The sequence below is a fragment of the Dendrobates tinctorius genome, unplaced genomic scaffold, assembly GCF_039654945.1.
Source record: "Dendrobates tinctorius isolate UK_male_01 unplaced genomic scaffold, ASM3965494v1 ptg000368l, whole genome shotgun sequence".
NCBI classification, from domain to species: domain Eukaryota; kingdom Metazoa; phylum Chordata; class Amphibia; order Anura; family Dendrobatidae; genus Dendrobates; species Dendrobates tinctorius.
The window spans coordinates 663,790-682,313 of NW_027362034.1; the positions used below are offsets into that span (position 1 = coordinate 663,790).

The 18,524-nt window shown below is 45.3% G+C and overlaps 2 protein-coding genes and 1 pseudogene across 2 annotated transcripts in view; 1 reads left to right on the forward strand and 2 right to left on the reverse strand.

The window, feature by feature from the left end:
* Window positions 1–18,524, reverse strand: part of LOC141075744 (uncharacterized) — a 559,419-nt gene that overhangs the window by 485,733 nt on the left and 55,162 nt on the right. The gene's annotated exons all lie outside the window — the stretch shown is intronic.
* The window catches only part of LOC141075732 (uncharacterized), a 79,722-nt gene that overhangs the window by 42,894 nt on the left and 18,304 nt on the right, over window positions 1–18,524 (reverse strand). The gene's annotated exons all lie outside the window — the stretch shown is intronic.
* LOC141075748 (small nucleolar RNA U3) lies at window positions 3,142–3,236 on the forward strand (annotated as a pseudogene).

An 18,524-nucleotide genomic window follows, 5' to 3' on the forward strand; every position in this document is an offset into this window, starting at 1 on the left:
CTCAAGTGCTTCACAAAAGTTTATGACGCAGAGCCGTGAAAAATTATTTTTTAGTGCGCAATTTTTTATTTTCACAAGGGTACCAGGATAAATTAGACCCCAAAATTTGTTGTCCAGTTTGTCCTGAGTACACTGCTACCCCATATGTGGGTGGGGACCACTGTTTGGGTACACATTGGGGCTCGGAAGGGAAGTAGTGACATTTTGAAATGCTGACTTTGATGGAATGGTCTGCGGGTGTCATGTTACATTTGCAGAGCCCCTGATGTACCTAAACTGTGGAACCCCCCACAAGTGACCCCATTTTGGAGACTATACCCCCTAAGGAACTTATCTAGATGTGTAGGGAGCACTTTGAACCCCCAAGTGCTTCACAAAAGTTTATAACACAGAGCAGTGAAAATAAAAAATATTTTTTTTTCCACAAAAAAAAAAAGATTTTTAGCCAGCAATTTTTTTTTCACAGGGGTAGCAGGATAAATTGGCCCCAAAAGTTGTTGTCCAGTTTGTCCTGAGTACGCTGATACCTCATATGTGGGTGGGGACCACTGTTTGGGTACACGTCGGGGCTCGGAAGGGAAGTAGTGACATTATGAAATGCTGACTTTGATGGAATGGTCTGCGGGCATCATGTTACATTTGCAGAACCCCTGATGTACCTAAACTGTGGAACCCCCCCACAAGTGACCCCATTTTGGAAACTAGACCCCCCCAAGGAACTTATGTAGATGTGTGGTGAGCACCTTGAACCCCCAAGTGCTTCACAGAAGTTTATAACGCAGAGCCGTGAAAATAAAAAATATTTTTTTTTCCTCAAAAAAAATGATTTTTAGCTAGCAATTTTTTTTTTCACAAGGGTAGCAGGATAAATTGGACCCCAAAAGTTGTTGTCCAGTTTGTCCTGAGTACGCTGATACCCCATATGTGGGGGATGACCACTGTTTGGGTACACGTCGGGGCTCGGAAGGGAAGTAGTGACATTATGAAATGCTGACTTTGATGGAATGGTCTGCGGGCATCATGTTACATTTGCAGAACCCCTGATGTACCTAAACTGTGGAACCCCCCCACAAGTGACCCCATTTTGGAAACTAGACCCCCTAAGGAACTTATCTAGATGTGTGGTGAGCACCTTGAACCCCCAAGTGCTTCACAGAAGTTTATAACGCAGAGACGTGAAAATAAAAAATATTTTTTTTTCCTCAAAAAAAATGATTTTTAGCCCGCAATTTTTTTTTTCACAAGGGTAGCAGGATAAATTGGACCCCAAAAGTTGTTGTACAGTTTGTCCTGAGTACGCTGGTGCCCCATATATGGGGGGAACTATTGTTTGGGCACACGTAAGGGCTTGGAATGGAAGTAGTGGCGTTTTGAAATGCAGACTTTGATGGAATGGTCTACGGTCGTCATTACGTTTGCAGAGCCCCTGATGTGCCTAAACAATAGAAACCCCCCACAAGTGACCCCATTTTGGAAACTAGACCTCCCAAGTAACTTATCTAGATGCCTGGTGAGCACTTTGGACCCCCAAGTGCTTCACAGAAGTTTATAACGCAGAGACGTGAAAATTAAAAAAAAAAAATTTTCCACAAAAATATTTTTTTAGCCCCCAATTTTTTATTTTCCCAAGGGTACCAGGAGAAATTAGACCCCCAAAGTTGTTGTGCAATTTTTCCTGAGTACGCTGATACCCCATATGTTGGGGTAAACCACTGTTTGGGCACACGTCGGGGCTTGGAAGGGAGGAAGCACCGTTTAACTTTTTGAACGCAAAATTGGCTGGAATCAATGGTTGCACCATGTCGCGTTTGGTGACCCCCTGATGTGCCTAAACAGTGGAAACCCCTCAATTCTAACTCCAGCCCTAACCCCAACACACCCCTAACCACAGCCCTAACCCCAACACATCCCTAACCCTAATTCCAACCCTAACCATAACCCTAACCCCAACAGACCCCGAACCCTAGTCCCAACCCTAACCATAACCTTAACCACAAGCCTAACCCTAATTCCAACCCTAACCCTAATTCCAACCCTAACCCTAATTCCAACCCTAACCCTCTTTCCAACCCTAACCCTTTCCAACCCTAACCCTCTTTCCAACCCTAACCCTCTTTCCAATCCTAACCCTAACCTCTTTCCAACTCTAACCCTCTTTTCAACCCTAACCCTCTTTTCAACCCTAACCCTAACCCTCTTTTTAACCCTAACCCTCTTTTCAACCCTAACCCTAACCCTAACCCTCTTTTCAACCCTAACCCTAACCCTAATGGAAAAATAAAAATAAAAATATTTTCTTTATTTTATTAGTTCTGCCTACCTATGGGGGTGATAATCGGGGGGTTTATTTACTTTTTCTTTCATTTTGATCACTGTGAGAGTGATCAAAATGAAAGAATGGAATCTGCAGCCGGCAGATTCGGGCGGGCGCACTGCGCATGCGCCCGCCATTTTCAAAGATGGCGGCGCCCATCATCTGGACCCGAGGGACACCGGGAGGGACGGGGGGACTCAGGAGGTACCGGGGGGGTGAGGGGGGGATCGGAGGCTGTCGGGGAGCAGAGGGAATGGGAGGGGGGCAGATGATGACAGCGGCGGCAGATCGCCGCTGTCATTCAGTTGCGGGGGGGCCATCGCCGGTGGGGGGGGTGGAATCGGTGTCTCCAGCCATGTCCGATGCTACAGCAGCGTCGGACATGGCTGGATTGTAATATTTCATCAATTTTCATTGGCTGTTTCACTTTTAACAGCCAATCAGAGCGATCGTAGCCACGTGGGGGCGAAGCCACGCCCCCTGTGGTGAATTACAAAGCCCCCTGTATCTGCGGGTCGGGTGACCTTTCAGTGACCCCGGTCACCCGACCCGCAGGGGGGCTTTGAAGTCATGACGCCACATAGGCGTCACTGGTCAGATTTGAACCAGGTTTTATGACGCCTATGTGGCGTCATTGGTCGTGAAGGGGTTAAAACAAAAATTCTTAATAAATATAATTCTGGATTAATTATTCAACGGCTCATATACAAAAAAATCAATCCTTAAAAGATACTTTATTAACCAATCATTAAAAAGTTTTCAAAACTTCAAAAAACAGGCAAACAAAAATAGGCTTATTGCTGATTTTCAAAATCCAGCCACAAACTATGACTATACTTTCAGGGATCATTTCTATAGTGTATGACTTGAGTTTTGTCCCCGGCCATCTGTTGTACTCCAAGCTGATGTCATTTAGATAGGAGTCAACAGGGTGATTAGGGAGAGCCGCCGAGGAGTGGGGGCGCCATTTGCGTATCAAGAGGGTGCCAACCTCCGCTGTCAGGTAGGAGAGAGATATAGGGCCCTATAGGGACAAATAGGTTTGTGACCCTCTACCTGACATTGGAACGACTCTCTAGTGTTTGTGGCTGGATTTTGAAAATCAGCAATAAGCCTATTTTTGTTTGCCTGTTTTTTGAAGTTTTGAAAACTTTTTAATGATTGGTTAATAAAGTATCTTTTAAGGATTGATTTTTTTGTATATCAACCTTTAAAACAATTAAATAAGTCTCCTCGCTAGGGAATCCCTGTACTCTGGACTCCTCGTCGTCCCCTTCATCCATCTTTCTGCACTTGCACTGTTTAGGCAGAGGGCGTACAGACGTGATGTCATCGCGCTCTTTGACCAGAATGTCACTGTCAGGAATAGTGTTTGGTTTCCGGGGGCAATATGGTTGCAAAGCTGAGCCTTAAAGGAATGTCCAGAAGGGCACCACCAGGAGTGGAGCCTGCGGCTTAATTGGACTCAACATGGGCAACTTCAACCATGCCATCCACAAAAAAGCTGCACAGATTGCAAGCTTAATTCCGTTAACGAACGAGACTCAGGCATGCCCCCCGCGGTCCGCGTCCAGCTTACTAGAGGGACACGCAAGGCTCTGGCACGCGAGATCGGCCAATAACAGGTCTGTCATGCCCTTACATGTCCGGGGCTGCACGCGTGCTACAATGAAAGGACCAGCGTGTATCGCTTACAGGTGCGGATAACACGCTGAACCCCGTTAGTGATGTGGATCTGGGATTACAATTCTTCCCCACGAACAAGCATTTCCCAGTAAGTGCAGGTCAACCGTAATTCCGGAATTAGGCCTAAACGGCATTCCAGAAAGAATGTGAAAAAATTAAGTGCCCAAACCACAGGTGCTGTAGCTTGCTTAACAGCTGGGCTCCTCTGCTGAGTAGCACACAGTTCTTACATAAACAGGCGGCATAGCTTGGTTCACGGGTGGCCAACTCTGCTGAGTAGCATACACAGTTACTAGGCCCTAAGTATTAAGTGGTGTAAATGCAGTCAAAAACTGGTTCTTTCATAAACAGGCGGCATAGCTCGGTTCACGGGTGGGCTCCTCTTCTGAGTAGCAGACACAGTTACTAGGCCCAAAGGGATTTTCAGGACAATATTAAAAAATTATTAGAAACACACACAGTGTAGCTCCTTCACAGGTGTAGTACACCGCTGACTACCAGACACCGCTACTATGCCCTAAAACTGTCTATTATCATTGAAAACCATTATTAATATGAAAAAAAGATACGCTTTTGTTTAACGAAACGTTCTCGAATGGAAACTCGAACAGCCGAATTTTAATCAAAGTGTTGTAGTTCGATGAACGGATCTAACACCGCCCAAAACAGCTAGAATTTGAACTTGGCCAACAGTTCCACTCAAACACCACTCATCTGTAATCAGGAGGCAGACTCAGACGGTCTCAGGCACAGTATGGATTCGACAAGATTGCAGAAAGTTGAGAAAGGGTACAGTATCTCCGGATAACAGGTATATATAGCAGAGTTTAAACATTTAAAATCTCCGTGTTTATTTCCGGAGTACGACAAAGACACTCACAGCCTCAGTATGGATTAGACAACAATCTAAAAAGTAGAAAAAAGGAAATGTTTTTGAAGCGTACACCAGTATACACTGTTGGGGTATTTTTAAATCTTCATATATATTTCTGTCTCAGTAAGACAGTCCAGACTCTCCGCAAGAGGAAACAAGATGGATAAAAGTACAGACATAAAGTCGAGTGATTGCAGAAATTTAGGAATTACTAATCACGGGAAAAACTCCCAGGAGAATTCTCAGAGGTGATGCTGACCCTCAATTACTTTGTGTGTGGAGACAGCGAAAACAGTTCTTTGTGAAGAAAGTGTTGCTGTATCGCAGTACCATTGATCCCATCACCGTTACTCATCGCCATCAAATTTTGATCACAAGAAGAGATGTAGACATGGTCCTCACTGCCTATCATGATCTGTCAGGTGACTTTGGAGTGCAAAAGACACAAGCCACAGGCTGTAGGCGATTCTATTGGATTGGCATGAGAGGGCACATTTAAAAATGTGGGCAGGAATGTCACACGTCTGTGAGTAGGAAAACTGTGAAAGCTGATGAAAAACCGGCACTGCATCTCATTGTGAGTCGACGTCCACAACAAATGGAAGCCATTGATCATCTGAAGATAGAGCCCAGCAGGACAGGGCATAGCTATGTCTTAACCATCATCTATCAGTTCACCAAATTTGTAGTGGCAGTCCCAGTGAAGGATTTAACAGCCTAGACTACACAGCGGTTGAGCAGGGAGAGGTAAGTATTGCAAGTGCTGGGGCCCTGAGCCAGCAGGGGGGGCCCACTCGTGGGCGGCGGTACTGGCACAGGGCCCCTCATAGTATGCCGGTGTGTCTGACGGCGGGTGTGCACCCCCACCATCAGAAACACTTGATTGTACTATGAGGGACCCTGTGCCAGTGCCATCGCCCAAGAGTGTGCCCACCCACCTGTCCAGGGCAACGGCACTCGCACGGGTGCGTGCGCCAGGTGGTGACTCCGGCCCTGTGGGGGGAGGCAGCCCAGTTAGGGAGGTGGAAAAAATGGCATATGTTGATGTTAGACATTCAGCCGCTGCAAATGGAGGAATTGGAGAAGTCCGAGGAAGAGGAAGACAAAAGCGAGCCATTTTTCTGGCAAACTATGGGTCAGCAGGGGAAAGTGGGACAAAATCCTTTGAAACCCATGCATGGTTCATTTTAATGAAGGTTAGATCATCAACATTTTGGGTCGACAGACGGGTCCTTTTTTCTGTCAGGATTGATCCAGCAGCACTGAAGACTCTTTCGGATAGCACACTAGCAGCAGGGCAAGCGAGCCCTCCTCCTCTTCTTCCTCCACCTCGTCCAGGAGAGGTCCCTGAGCAGACAATGGCTGAATGTCATCAAGGATTCCCTCCTCCTCTTCCTCCTCATCAACATTGGCTGCAGACGCCTGCTCCTTAAGGTGCGTCAAAGTTTGCATGAGCAAACGCATAAGTGGGATGCTCATGCTTAGGATGGCGTCGTCTGCGCTTACCAGCCGTGTGCATTCCTCAAAACACTGAAGGACTTTACAGAGGTCTTTCAGCTTCGACCACTGCACACCTGTCAACTCCATGTCTGCTCTCAAAGTGCCTGGCCGTGTATCCTCCCACAAATGCATTATGGCCTGCCTCTGCTCGCACAGCCGTTCCACCATGTGCAGGGTGGAGTTCCACCTTGTTGCAATGTCGATAATGAGGCGGTGGTTGGGAAGGTGGAGCAATCGCTGCAGCTTCTGCATACGAACGGAGTGTACAGGCAACCGGCGGATGTGCGCGCACAGTCTTCGCACCTTCTGGAGCAGGGCTGTTAACTCCGGATAATTTTTGAGGAAGCACTGCACCACCAGGTTCAAGGTGTGAGCCAAGCAAGGTATGTGGCTGAGTTTTGAAAGGGCTATGGCTGCCACAAAATTACGGCCGTTATCACTAACTACCTTGCCTGCCTCAAGATGTACACTGCCCAGCCATGACTCAGTTTGTCGCTTCAAGTACTCGGCCAGCACCTCGGCGGTGTGTCTGTTGCCCAAACACATCATCTGCAACACAGCCTGCTGACGCTTTCCACTAGCTGCTCGATGGGGGGACACATCGTGTGCAACAGTGGCAGCTGCAGATGGAGTGCTCGTACGACTGCGCTCTGTGGACGAGCTTTCGCTTCTGGAGGAGGTGGAGGAGGAGGGTGGAACGCCTACAGCCAACTGTTTCCTATACCGTGGGCTAGGCAGCACTGTCTCACCACCGCTGTCCCCTGTGGACCCTGCATCCACCACATTAACCCAGTGCGCAGTGATGGACACGTAACGGCCCTGGCCATGCCGACTGGACCATGCATCAGTAGTGAGTTTCACCTTTCCGCTCACTGACTGCTTGAGTGCATGGACAATGCGGTCTTTCACATGATGGTGGAGGGCTGGGATGGCTTTGCGAGAGAAGAAGTGGCGACTGCGTAGGTCATAGCGGGGTACTGCATAGGCCATGAGTTCGCGGAAAGCTGTGCTTTCCACCAACCGAAACGGCATCAACTCAAACGAGATTAGTTTGGCAATGTGGGCATTCAAACCCAGTGTACGCGGATGAGAGACTGAGTACTTTCTTGACCTACTCATAGTGTCTGGGAGGGTGAGCTGGACTTGAGAGCTGCATATGGTGGAAGTAGCGGTGGACAGGGCGGACTGAGAGAGGGTTGATGATGGTGATGGAGTTGGTGTTCTTTCTGATGGCCTAGAATCAGTCTTTCGTTGATATAACAGTGGGATTCCCTGACTGCTGTGGCCTTGCAACGACACCTCAACATTTGCTGCTGTGCTAACCGGTGGGCTTACAGTGGGGGAAACAATGTAGCGTTGCTGACTACCTTCGTTGTGATCAGTTGCACATGTGGCACTTGAGGTTTGGTGTTGTGTCCACGCTTGCAAGTGCATGCTGGTTAAATGTCTAAGCATGCAACTGGTATTCAAATTTTTCAGATTTTTCCCTCGGCTAAAGGTCTTTGCGCACTTCTTACAGATAACCTTGGCCTGATCATGAGGATTTTGTTCAAAAAAGTGCCACACTGCACTCTTCCTACTTTGGCAGACATTTTGCGGCCTAGCACGCTGTGATCTTTTGACCCTCTGGACAAGCTGTCCAGCAACTCTTTTGATGTTTGGAACCTGTCTTTGGAGTGCTCCGGGCCTGCCAGATAACAGCTGTTGCGATGTCGATGTCTGCTGTGGATGCTCCTCATCTGAGCTATTGGAAGCAGCACCCTCTTCCCCCAATGGATGCCAATCTGGGTCAACAACTGGGTCATCCATCACCTCCTCTTCTATGTCATGTGCACCTTCCTCTGTGTCACCGTGTATGGTGGTATAGTGTGCGGGAAGGGGCACCTGAGTCTCATCAGGGTCAGAATCTGGCTCTGTACACTGCGAGGACAATGTAGTGCTCTGAGTGAATGTACCAGCAGAATCATCCATCAGCGGCTGTGCATCAGTGCACTCCATGTCAGATTCATCTTGGCCTGGGTAATTCACCATTTCACTTGATAATCCAGGCATGGTATGTGAAAACAGCTCCATGGAGTAATCAGTAGTATGGCCTGCGTCATCCTTCAATCTTGGTTGGGGTGAAGGACACAAGGAAAGGTGTGGTTCATGAACATGAGCCTCCAATGACGACTCAGTGCTTTTACTTTTTACAACTGAAGAAGAGGAGGCGATAGAGCTGGAGGCTGAGTCAGCAATGTAAGACAAAACCTTTTCCTGATGCTCTGGCTTTAAAAGCGGTTTGCCAACTCCTAGAAAACTAAGCGTTCGAGGCCTTATGTAGCCAGACGATGACGCAGGCTCAACACCTCCTGCATTCGGTCCTATTTTGCTCTTGCCACTACCATCAGATCCACCACCAACACCATCATTACCAGCTGCCAACCCCCGCCCAATTCCACGGCCTCTTCCACCAGCCTTCCTCATTTTTGGTAGAAATGTAGACAAAATCCAACAAACTATATAGTATGTAAAACAAGGTACAAGGTGTCTATAGGACAGGGGAGATTTTGAATTTCTGCACACACTTTTGGACACTGGACACTTTTGGATTGTGTGAGGCCCAATGAATATCTGAGCGCTATGTGACAGGCTCGATGGCACAGCTGTGACCTAAGTGACTAGAGGATAAGGGAGATTTTGAATCTCTGCACACACTTTTGGACACTGGACACTTTTGGATTGTGTGAGGCCCAATGAATATCTGAGCACTATGAGACAGGCTCGATGGCACAGCTGTGACCTAAGTGACTAGAGGATAAGTGAGATTTTGAATCTCTGCACACACTTTTGGACACTGGACACTTTTGGATTGTGTGAGGCCCAATGAATATCTGAGCGCTATGTGACAGGCTCGATGGCACAGCTGTGACCTAAGTGACTAGAGGATAAGTGAGATTTTGAATCTCTGCACACACTTTTGGACACTGGACACTTTTGGATTGTGTGAGGCCCACTGATATCTGAGCGCTATGTGACAGGCTCGATGGCACAGCTGTGACCTAAGTGACTAGAGGTTAAGTGAGATTTTGAATCTCTGCACACACTTTTGGAACACTGGACACTTTTGGATTGTGTGAGGCCCACTGATATCTGAGCGCTATGTGACAGGCTCGATGGCACAGCTGTGACCTAAGTGACTAGAGGATAAGTGAGATTTTGAATCTCTGCACACACTTTTGGACACTGGACACTTTTGGATTGTGTGAGGCCCACTGATATCTGAGCGCTATGTGACAGGCTCGATGGCACAGCTGTGACCTAAGTGACTAGAGGATAAGTGAGATTTTGAATCTCTGCACACACTTTTGGACACTGGACACTTTTAGATTGTGTGAGGCCCACTGATATCTGAGCGCTATGTGACAGGCTCGATGGCACAGCTGTGACCTAAGTGACTAGAGGATAAGTGAGATTTTGAATCTCTGCACACACTTTTGGACACTGGACACTTTTGGATTGTGTGAGGCCCACTGATATCTGAGCACTATGTGACAGGCTCGATGGCACAGCTGTGACCTAAGTGACTAGAGGATAAGTGAGATTTTGAATCTCTGCACACACTTTTGGACACTGGACACTTTTGGATTGTGTGAGGCCCACTGATATCTGAGCGCTATGTGACAGGCTCGATGGCACAGCTGTGACCTAAGTAACTAGAGGATAAGTGAGATTTTGAATCTCTGCACACACTTTTGGACACTGGACACTTTTGGATTGTGTGAGGCCCAATGAATATCTGAGCGCCATGTGACAGGCTCGATGGCACAGCTGTGACCTAAGTGACTAGAGGATAAGTGAGATTTTGAATCTCTGCACACACTTTTGGACACTGGACACTTTTGGATTGTGTGAGGCCCAATGAATATCTGAACGCTATGTGACAGGCTCGATGGCACAGCTGTGACCTAAGTGACTAGAGGATAAGTGAGATTTTGAATCTCTGCACACACATTTGGACACTGGACACTTTTGGATTGTGTGAGGCCCAATGAATATCTGAGCACTATGAGACAGGCTCGATGGCACAGCTGTGACCTAAGTGACTAGAGGATAAGTGAGATTTTGAATCTCTGCACACACTTTTGGACACTGGACACTTTTGGATTGTGTGAGGCCCAATGAATATCTGAGCGCTATGTGACAGGCTCGATGGCACAGCTGTGACCTAAGTGACTAGAGGATAAGGGAGATTTTGAATCTCTGCACACACTTTTGGACACTGGACACTTTTGGATTGTGTGAGGCCCAATGAATATCTGAGCGCTATGTGACAGGCTCGATGGCACAGCTGTGACCAAAGTGACTAGAGGATAAGGTAGATTGGATTGCTTTTAAAAAAGCAGTTTGCGGAGCAGTGGGTAAACAGCAATGCCAGCCTGTCAGGAAGCCTTAAAAGGCAGCCCAACAACCAACACCACTGATACACCACAATATAGCCTCCCCTTGCACTGCACACACAGTGACTGGTGTGTTGTGCAGGCCAAATTGCTATCAGCAGCAGAAGCAGTTTTTTTTTCTTCTCAGCAGGACAAAAAAAAAAAATTGGGATTGCTTTTAAAAAAGCAGTTTGAGGCCCAATGAATATCTGAGCGCTATGTGACAGGCTCGATGGCACAGCTGTGACCAAAGTGACTAGAGGATAAGGGAGATTGGATTGCTTTTAAAAAAGCAGTTTGCGGAGCAGTGGGTAAACAGCAATGCCAGCCTGTCAGGAAGCCTTAGAAGGCAGCCCAACAACCAACACCACTGATACACCACTATATAGCCTCCCCTTGCACTGCACACACAGTGACTGGTGTGTTGTTCAGGCCAAATCGCTAGCAGCAGAAGCAGTTTTTCTGTCTTCTTCCCTGCCTAACGCTCTCCCTACAGAATCAGCAGCAACCTCTCCCTATGCTAAGATCGGCAGAAGTAAGATGGCGGTTGGCGTGCACGCCCTTTTATACCCCCTGTGACGCCCACCAAAGCAAGCCAATCACTTGCATGCCCTTCTGAAAGATGGTGGTGACCCGTGCCTATGTCATCACGTTGCCCACAGTGTCCGTGGATCCTGATTGGCTGAAAAAGAGCGCAAAACAAACTTTTGAAACGCGACTTTGGCGCGTAAGTCGCTGACCTCGTGGCCGACCTCATCCTAGGGTCGGGTTTCGTTTCATGAAACCCGACTTTGTCAAAAGTCGGCGACTTTTGAATTTTTTCGACCCGTTTCGCTCAACTCTAGTCAGGAGATCTCCCCTATGATGTGTAGACGGCTGTGAAGGTCTTGTGCTCAGTCTTGTTTTATCTCACCATCCTGGTAGCTCTTCTCTGAACTTGCTCTCGCTTGTCAATGTTTTTTTTTAACTTTGATGCCCAGAACTGGACATAGTGTTCCAGAAGAGATCTGATCAAGAAGGAGAAGATGAGAATAATTATTTGACGTGATGTAGACTCTATACTTCTCTTAATACATCACAGAACTTGTGTTGGCAGCGGATTACTCACGATTCTCTCCAAGCGTGTGACAACAGAACTTGCTTATTCAGGAACAATCAGGAAAAATATATGATAAGCTTAATAGATCAGGAATAAATCATTTGTTTGTCTCTATCTGTACAGCATCTACAGCAGGCTGCTTCTCTCATTCACAGACTCAACAGGAAATACAGTCACATGCTCTCCCTGTGTGAGCCTCTGAGAGTTTTTTTTAAAACTTTATAAACAGCATACAAAACTAGCAACTAAACACTCATACACCCCCACTCAACAACTACTTATCCTGTTTTTCCCATTGCGGTTCTGAATTCCACAAACTTGGCTCTTGATAATGGCTTTGTCATGCCATCAGCTATCATCTTGTCAGACTCGCAATAAACAAACTGGAGTACACCACGTTCTACTAAGTCACGTAAGTGGTGATGTTTTACATCAAATTGCTTAGTCCTTGCACTAATCTTCTTACTGCTGGCAAGGTAGCTGTTGGTTGAGCTAATGGCTTGCCGAAATCTTCCAAAAGTTGTTTCAACCAAATTACATAAGCAGCAGACATATATTCTGCTTCTGTAGAAGATAATGCAACTGACACTTGTTTTCTGCTGGACTAAGAAATTGAATTTTCTCCTAACTTGAACAAGTAACCACTTGTTGATTTTCGATCACTTGAATCTCCAATTTGCATCCACATAACCTTTGAGTGTGAGATCTCCTGATGCAGATATCTTAACATTAACCTTTGAGTTTCTTTAAGATATTGAAGCATTCTCTTAATTGCATTCCAGTCACTCTGGCGTGGCTTGCTTACACGTCGACAGAGAATTCCGACTGTGGCCGTGATATCCAGACAAGTTGTGGTTGCTAAGTACAGAAGCTCCTCCACTGCTTGTCTGTAACTCTCAGCCTTTAGCTTCTAATATTCCAAACTGGTTTAGGATTGTGGAAATTTTAGAGCTTTGGTTGAGAAGAAAACTCCCATCTTCCTATCTATGGATTTGGATTCCCAAATAATATGTCATATTTCCAAGGTTCTTAGTCTCAAAGTGCTGGTTGGGAATTTCTCCTAGCTTTGCAATTTATTTTTCATCTTAATAAGACATGATTACATCGTCTACATATAGGAGAACATACATCCACTCCTTTGCTACATTTTTCATATACAAACATGGATCAGCTTGAGATCTTTTAGATCTTTCATCCATCAAGACTTTGTTCATTTTTGAGTTCCAAGCTCTTGCCGACTGCTTAAGTCCATAGAAAGACTTTTGCATTTTACAAACAAGGTGCTCTTAAACAAAGTAACATAGTTAGCAAGGCCGAAAAAAGCCATGTGTCCATCCAGTTCAGCCTATATTCCATCAGAATAAATCTCCAGATCTACGTCCTTCTAAAGAACCTAATAACTGTAAGACACAATATTGTTACGCTCCAGGAAGACATCCAGGCCTCTCTTGAACCCCTCGACTGAGATCGCCATCACCACCTCCTCAGGCAAGGAATTCATCACCCTTTTTAATATACCCCTTGGGTTGGCTCATGTACAACTCTTCTTCAATGTCACCATGTATTTTTTAGGGAAAAAATGGTATGTGGTCAGTTTGAGGAGCACTATGGCAATAGAGCACACTGCAATAAGTAGATAGTGAACAGCCTTTTATTAGACCTCTATGCGTTTCGGCAGCGGATCGCTGCCTTCCTCAGGTGGATTTATCATTGTCACCATGTAGGAAGGCTGTTTTGATGTCAAAATGTCTCACTGTCATCTGTTGAACTGCAGCTACTGACATTAAAGTTCTGAATGTGGCTTGCTTCACAACTGGAGAAAATGTAGCATCATAATCTTCACCATACTTTTGCGAGTACCCTTTTGCGACCAATCTTGCCTTAAACCGGTGAACGCTACCTTCTGAGTCATATTTCTTTTTGAAGACCCACTTACATCCGATAGCTCTTTTTCCTTGTGGTAGCTCAGTAAGCTCCCATGTCTGGAGTTAGTGAAGGGACTCCATCATTAGCAGCATTTATCCACTTCTGCTTCTTGTGGACTGGCAGTTTTTGCATCTCTTGCCATGACTGTGGCTCTGGTTCAGGAAGAGTTCTGACCATATAAGAAAGTCATCTAGCTGGGATACCTTTGTTTGGCCTTTCTGATCTCCTGACTGGAGCTTGACTTGGTTTTTCTGTGTCTTCCTTGGTGGCTTCAGAGCTTATCTACACTTCAGTGTTTTCCATTACGGCATGTGGGTTTGGTGATTAAGATTCTTGTTCTTGCTTCTTAGGTTCAACAACTGGTGTAACATCATGGAATTTGAGCGATAGAGTTTTCATCAATCACTACATCTCTGCTGATTGTTGCTGTGTTGGTCTCTGGGTGTAGGATTCTGTATCCCTTTTGAGTTTCCCTATAGCCCACCAGGACTCCTTGCTTTGCGTGTGTTTCCCACTTGGAACGTTTTTCTTTGGAAACATACACAAATGTTTTGCTTCCAAATATCCTGAGGTGCTTCAGGTTAGGCTTCTCACAGTTCCACAGCTCATATGGAGTTTTATTTGTGGCTTTACCTGGCACTCTGTTTTAAAGATAGCAAGCTGTCATGATGGCTTTTACACAATACATTGTAGGTAGACTCGCATCAAACAACATACTTCTTCCACTTTCACAGAGAGTATGGTTCTTTCTCTCTGCAATTATTATTATTATTATTATTATTATTATTATACATTTTTATAGCGCCATTTATTCCATGGCACTTTACATGTGAAAAGGGGTAAATATAGACAAGTACAATAAACATGAGCAAAACAAGGTGCACACAAGTACAGAAGGAGAGAGGATCCTGCCCGCAAGGATCCTGCTTACATGCTGCGTTTTTATCTTGAATTCATCCAAAAGTGTGCCTTTAACATACTCTAGTGTCAGCTCATCATCTGGCCGTGCATCTAGTGCAGTCACAAGTCTGTCATAACTCTCTGGAAGACCACTTAATAGAAATGCAGCAGCATGAAAATCTTTAATTTCTTCTCCAAAACTCCTGAGACGCTCCACAATCTATAGGGTTTTTCTTATATAGTCCTGCATATTACGTCCATCACTTAGCTTAAACTGATATAGCTTTCTCATGAGATAAAACTTATTGCTGAGATTTAATCTTTCATGCACTTTATGTAACTCATCCCACATCTCTTTTGCAGTTGCACATTTGCGTATATGCACAATCTGATTATCATCTACACTGAGGGAGATCGTGCTTTGTGCTCTCTGATCCTTCTCTAGCCAATCATCTGATAATGGATGAGGCACTTGATCCTTAAGGTACTGTCACACTAAGCGATGTACCAGCGATCCCGACCAGCGATATGACGCGGTCAGGATCGCTGGTACATCGCTAAGTGGTCGCTAGTGAGCTGCCACACAGGCAGATCTCACCAGCGACATTGCTGGGGACGGGGATCGCTACTTACCTGTCACACCAGGCGATCCTGCGTCCTCCCGCCCGGCTCCACGCGTCGCTGGTCTCTCCACAGGAAGCACCGCAGGAAGCTGACGACGAGAAACAGTCCTGGACGTTCTCGCCCGACCAGCGATAACCAGCGGGGGAGCCGGTCGTAGGTAAGTATCAGACACAGCGATATCGCTAGCAATATCGCTATAACGTCACAAGTTATAGCGATATTGCTAGCGATATCGCTTAGTGTAACATGCCCTTTAGTGTATTTCTACCTATCTTCTCTTATTAACAGCATCTTTCCCTTGAATTTCCAGGACTGGTATATCTGGTTTTTGAGGCTTGGCACTGAGAACTTGACAGGATTGCTGCTAGTGGACATCTTCTCTATTGCTCTGTGCTGCTTTTGCTTTGGGCTATAGTTGCTGTGTTACTCTGGGCCCATAACCTGTTGGCGGATTACTCACGATTCTCTCCAAGCATGTGACAACAGAACTTGTTTTTTCAGGAACAATCAAGAGCAATATACAGTTAGGTCCATATATATTTGGACAGAGACAATATTTTTCTAATTTTGGTTCTAGACATTACCACAATGAATTTTAAACAAAACAATTCAGATGCAGTTGAAGTTCAGACTTTCAGCTTTCATTTGAGGGTATCCACATTAACATTGGATGAAGGGTTTAGGAGTTTCAGCTCCTTAACATGGGCCACCCTGTTTTTAAAGGGACCAAAAGTAATTGGACAATTGACTCCAAGGCTATTTCATGGACAGGTGTGGGCAATCCCTTCATTATGTCATTCTCAAATAAGCAGATAAAGAGTTGATTTGAGGTGTGGTGCTTGCATTTGGAAGCTGAAACTCCTAAACCCTTCATCCAGTTTTAATGTGGATACACTCAAATGAAAGCTGAAAGTCTGAACTTCTACTGCATCTGAATTGTTTTGTTTAAAATTCATTGTGGTAATGTCTAGAACCAAAATTAGAAAAATGTTGTCTCTGTCCAAATATGTATGGACCTAACTGTATGATAAGCTTAATAGATCATATATATTATACAAAGAATGGTTGCACTCTATCATGTTAAGGCATGTCAATGTGGAATATATGTAATTAGAATAGCAATACAGCTTTAGAATTATAGAAAAAATATATGAGACTCTTAGCATAAAATTTGGCCAAATATTATCTGCCCACCAGCCAACGTCAAGGCGGCCTCAAATCTGATGGCTGGTGGGCAGATATTTGGCCAAATTTTATGCTAAGAGTCTCATATATTTTTTCTATAATTCTAAAGCTGTATTGCAATTCTAATTACATATATTCCACATTGACATGCCTTAGCATGATAGAGTGCAACCATTCTTTGTATATTGTATATGGGGGTAGCTCCTCTTGGTATGCACCTATTCACATTAGTCTGGATGTGCCAGTCAGTTTTTTTGTCTCTTGTAAGCTTAATAGATCAGGAATAAATCATTTGTGTGTCTCTATCTGTGCAGTATCTACAGCAGGCTGCTTCTCTCATACACAGACACAGCAGGAAAACAGGAAATACAGTCACACGCTCTTCCTGTTTGAGCCTCTGGGAGTTTTTTTTAAGCTTTATAAATAGTTTACAAATTTAGCAACTAAACGCTCATAGACAGGAATGAGTTTTTGTACCAAACATATTTCAACAACTTGTTTAATGAGAACGGTGGAGATGGCAGGATTAGAGCTGATCATAGAAGGGACTTCTCCATCTGTCGGTGACTTTTACAATATTTGTTTCAGGGTGAAGATCTGACCCATATTAATACTACAGAGACATATGTGAGGGGTGATGAGTGGTGTAAAGAGGAGATTCCCACATATGACTACCCAGGTGAGTAGTAACCACTGAATGCAGAGAAGTCACAGATTCCTCTCAGTCACCGGCTGTGGCTGCTTTATCGGTGGTGTAGTCCGGCCGTATTACCATGATCACCATTTTGCCTCTAGACCACAACATTCTCCTCCACCCAAAACTGTTCAAATGACTTTGGGCATTGAAAGCCCTTTTCTATAGAACTTACAACCTGGAGGATCCATCTACTTTAAAATGCTGATGTTACCTGCCCAGATCTGTAAACTATAAAGCCAAATGACAGCGTACGTAGAATGTGCTGGCAAGTTAGAAGATCACTTGAAGAAAAATATTATGATGGGCCTGTAAGAGAAAGCGGAGGGTAATGATGCTAATGGCTTCCTAGAGTCCTGAGATCTAATTTCAGGGCTGAAATTTCATATCCTGAGATCTTGATACCGAAATCGCCATCAGCGCATGCGCCGCCCCCCGGCAGCCATGTTTACAGAGTCCACCGCACAGGACATGCGGGGGCTCTGGCATTTCACAAAATGTTGACAGAGTGCCCCCACAGCGGCGGACACCCCAGGCAGCAGCAACGGTGGCAACCCCGGGCAGCGGCAGCAGCAGCACCCCACTACTGCCTCCTCCAGCAGCGACACTATGACCCCACTTCACCACAGCAATAAGACGCATGGATTAAAAGAAGCGCCACCATGTTATTAAAAAAAAAATTCCTATTTTTCTCCTCAAAATTTGGGGTGCGTCTTATAATCAGGAAAGTCTTATAGTCCAAAAAACGGTAACATGTTTTTTATTCTAGTTCTTTTTGTACAGGTTCATTTTGTATGGTAGAGTGATGATTGTGGGATCGGCCTGCCTCACTTATGTGAGTCTGCCACTACCTGGTAGCCTTTAAAATTATATCTCCATTACCTCTGCCAAATGCCTGAGATCTAAATTTAAGACACCTCAGCTCTGCACTATTATAAAAATGCTCTCTGAATGTCTAATATTTCTTCTTGAAACTCATCTGATGGAAAATATTGGCCCTTACGATAGTTTAGATTGCCAAGAGCCACTGAGCCTCATACTCTAATTACCCAGAGAGTGTTCACCAGGATAATAGGAAACAAATGGACCTTACAAATTATTTCCCAATGTCTCTTGAATCCAACAATCCCCTATATATGGTTGTACACTACTTTCTGGGCACATGGTAGGGTAAGAAAGGAAGGAGCGCCATTTAGCTATTCGTACACAGACCTTGATGGAATAGTTTGCAGACACGATGTATTGGGAGCACTGTTAGTGATCACCTGGCAGATCAAAAGATGGCCACCACAAGAAGGCTTGGC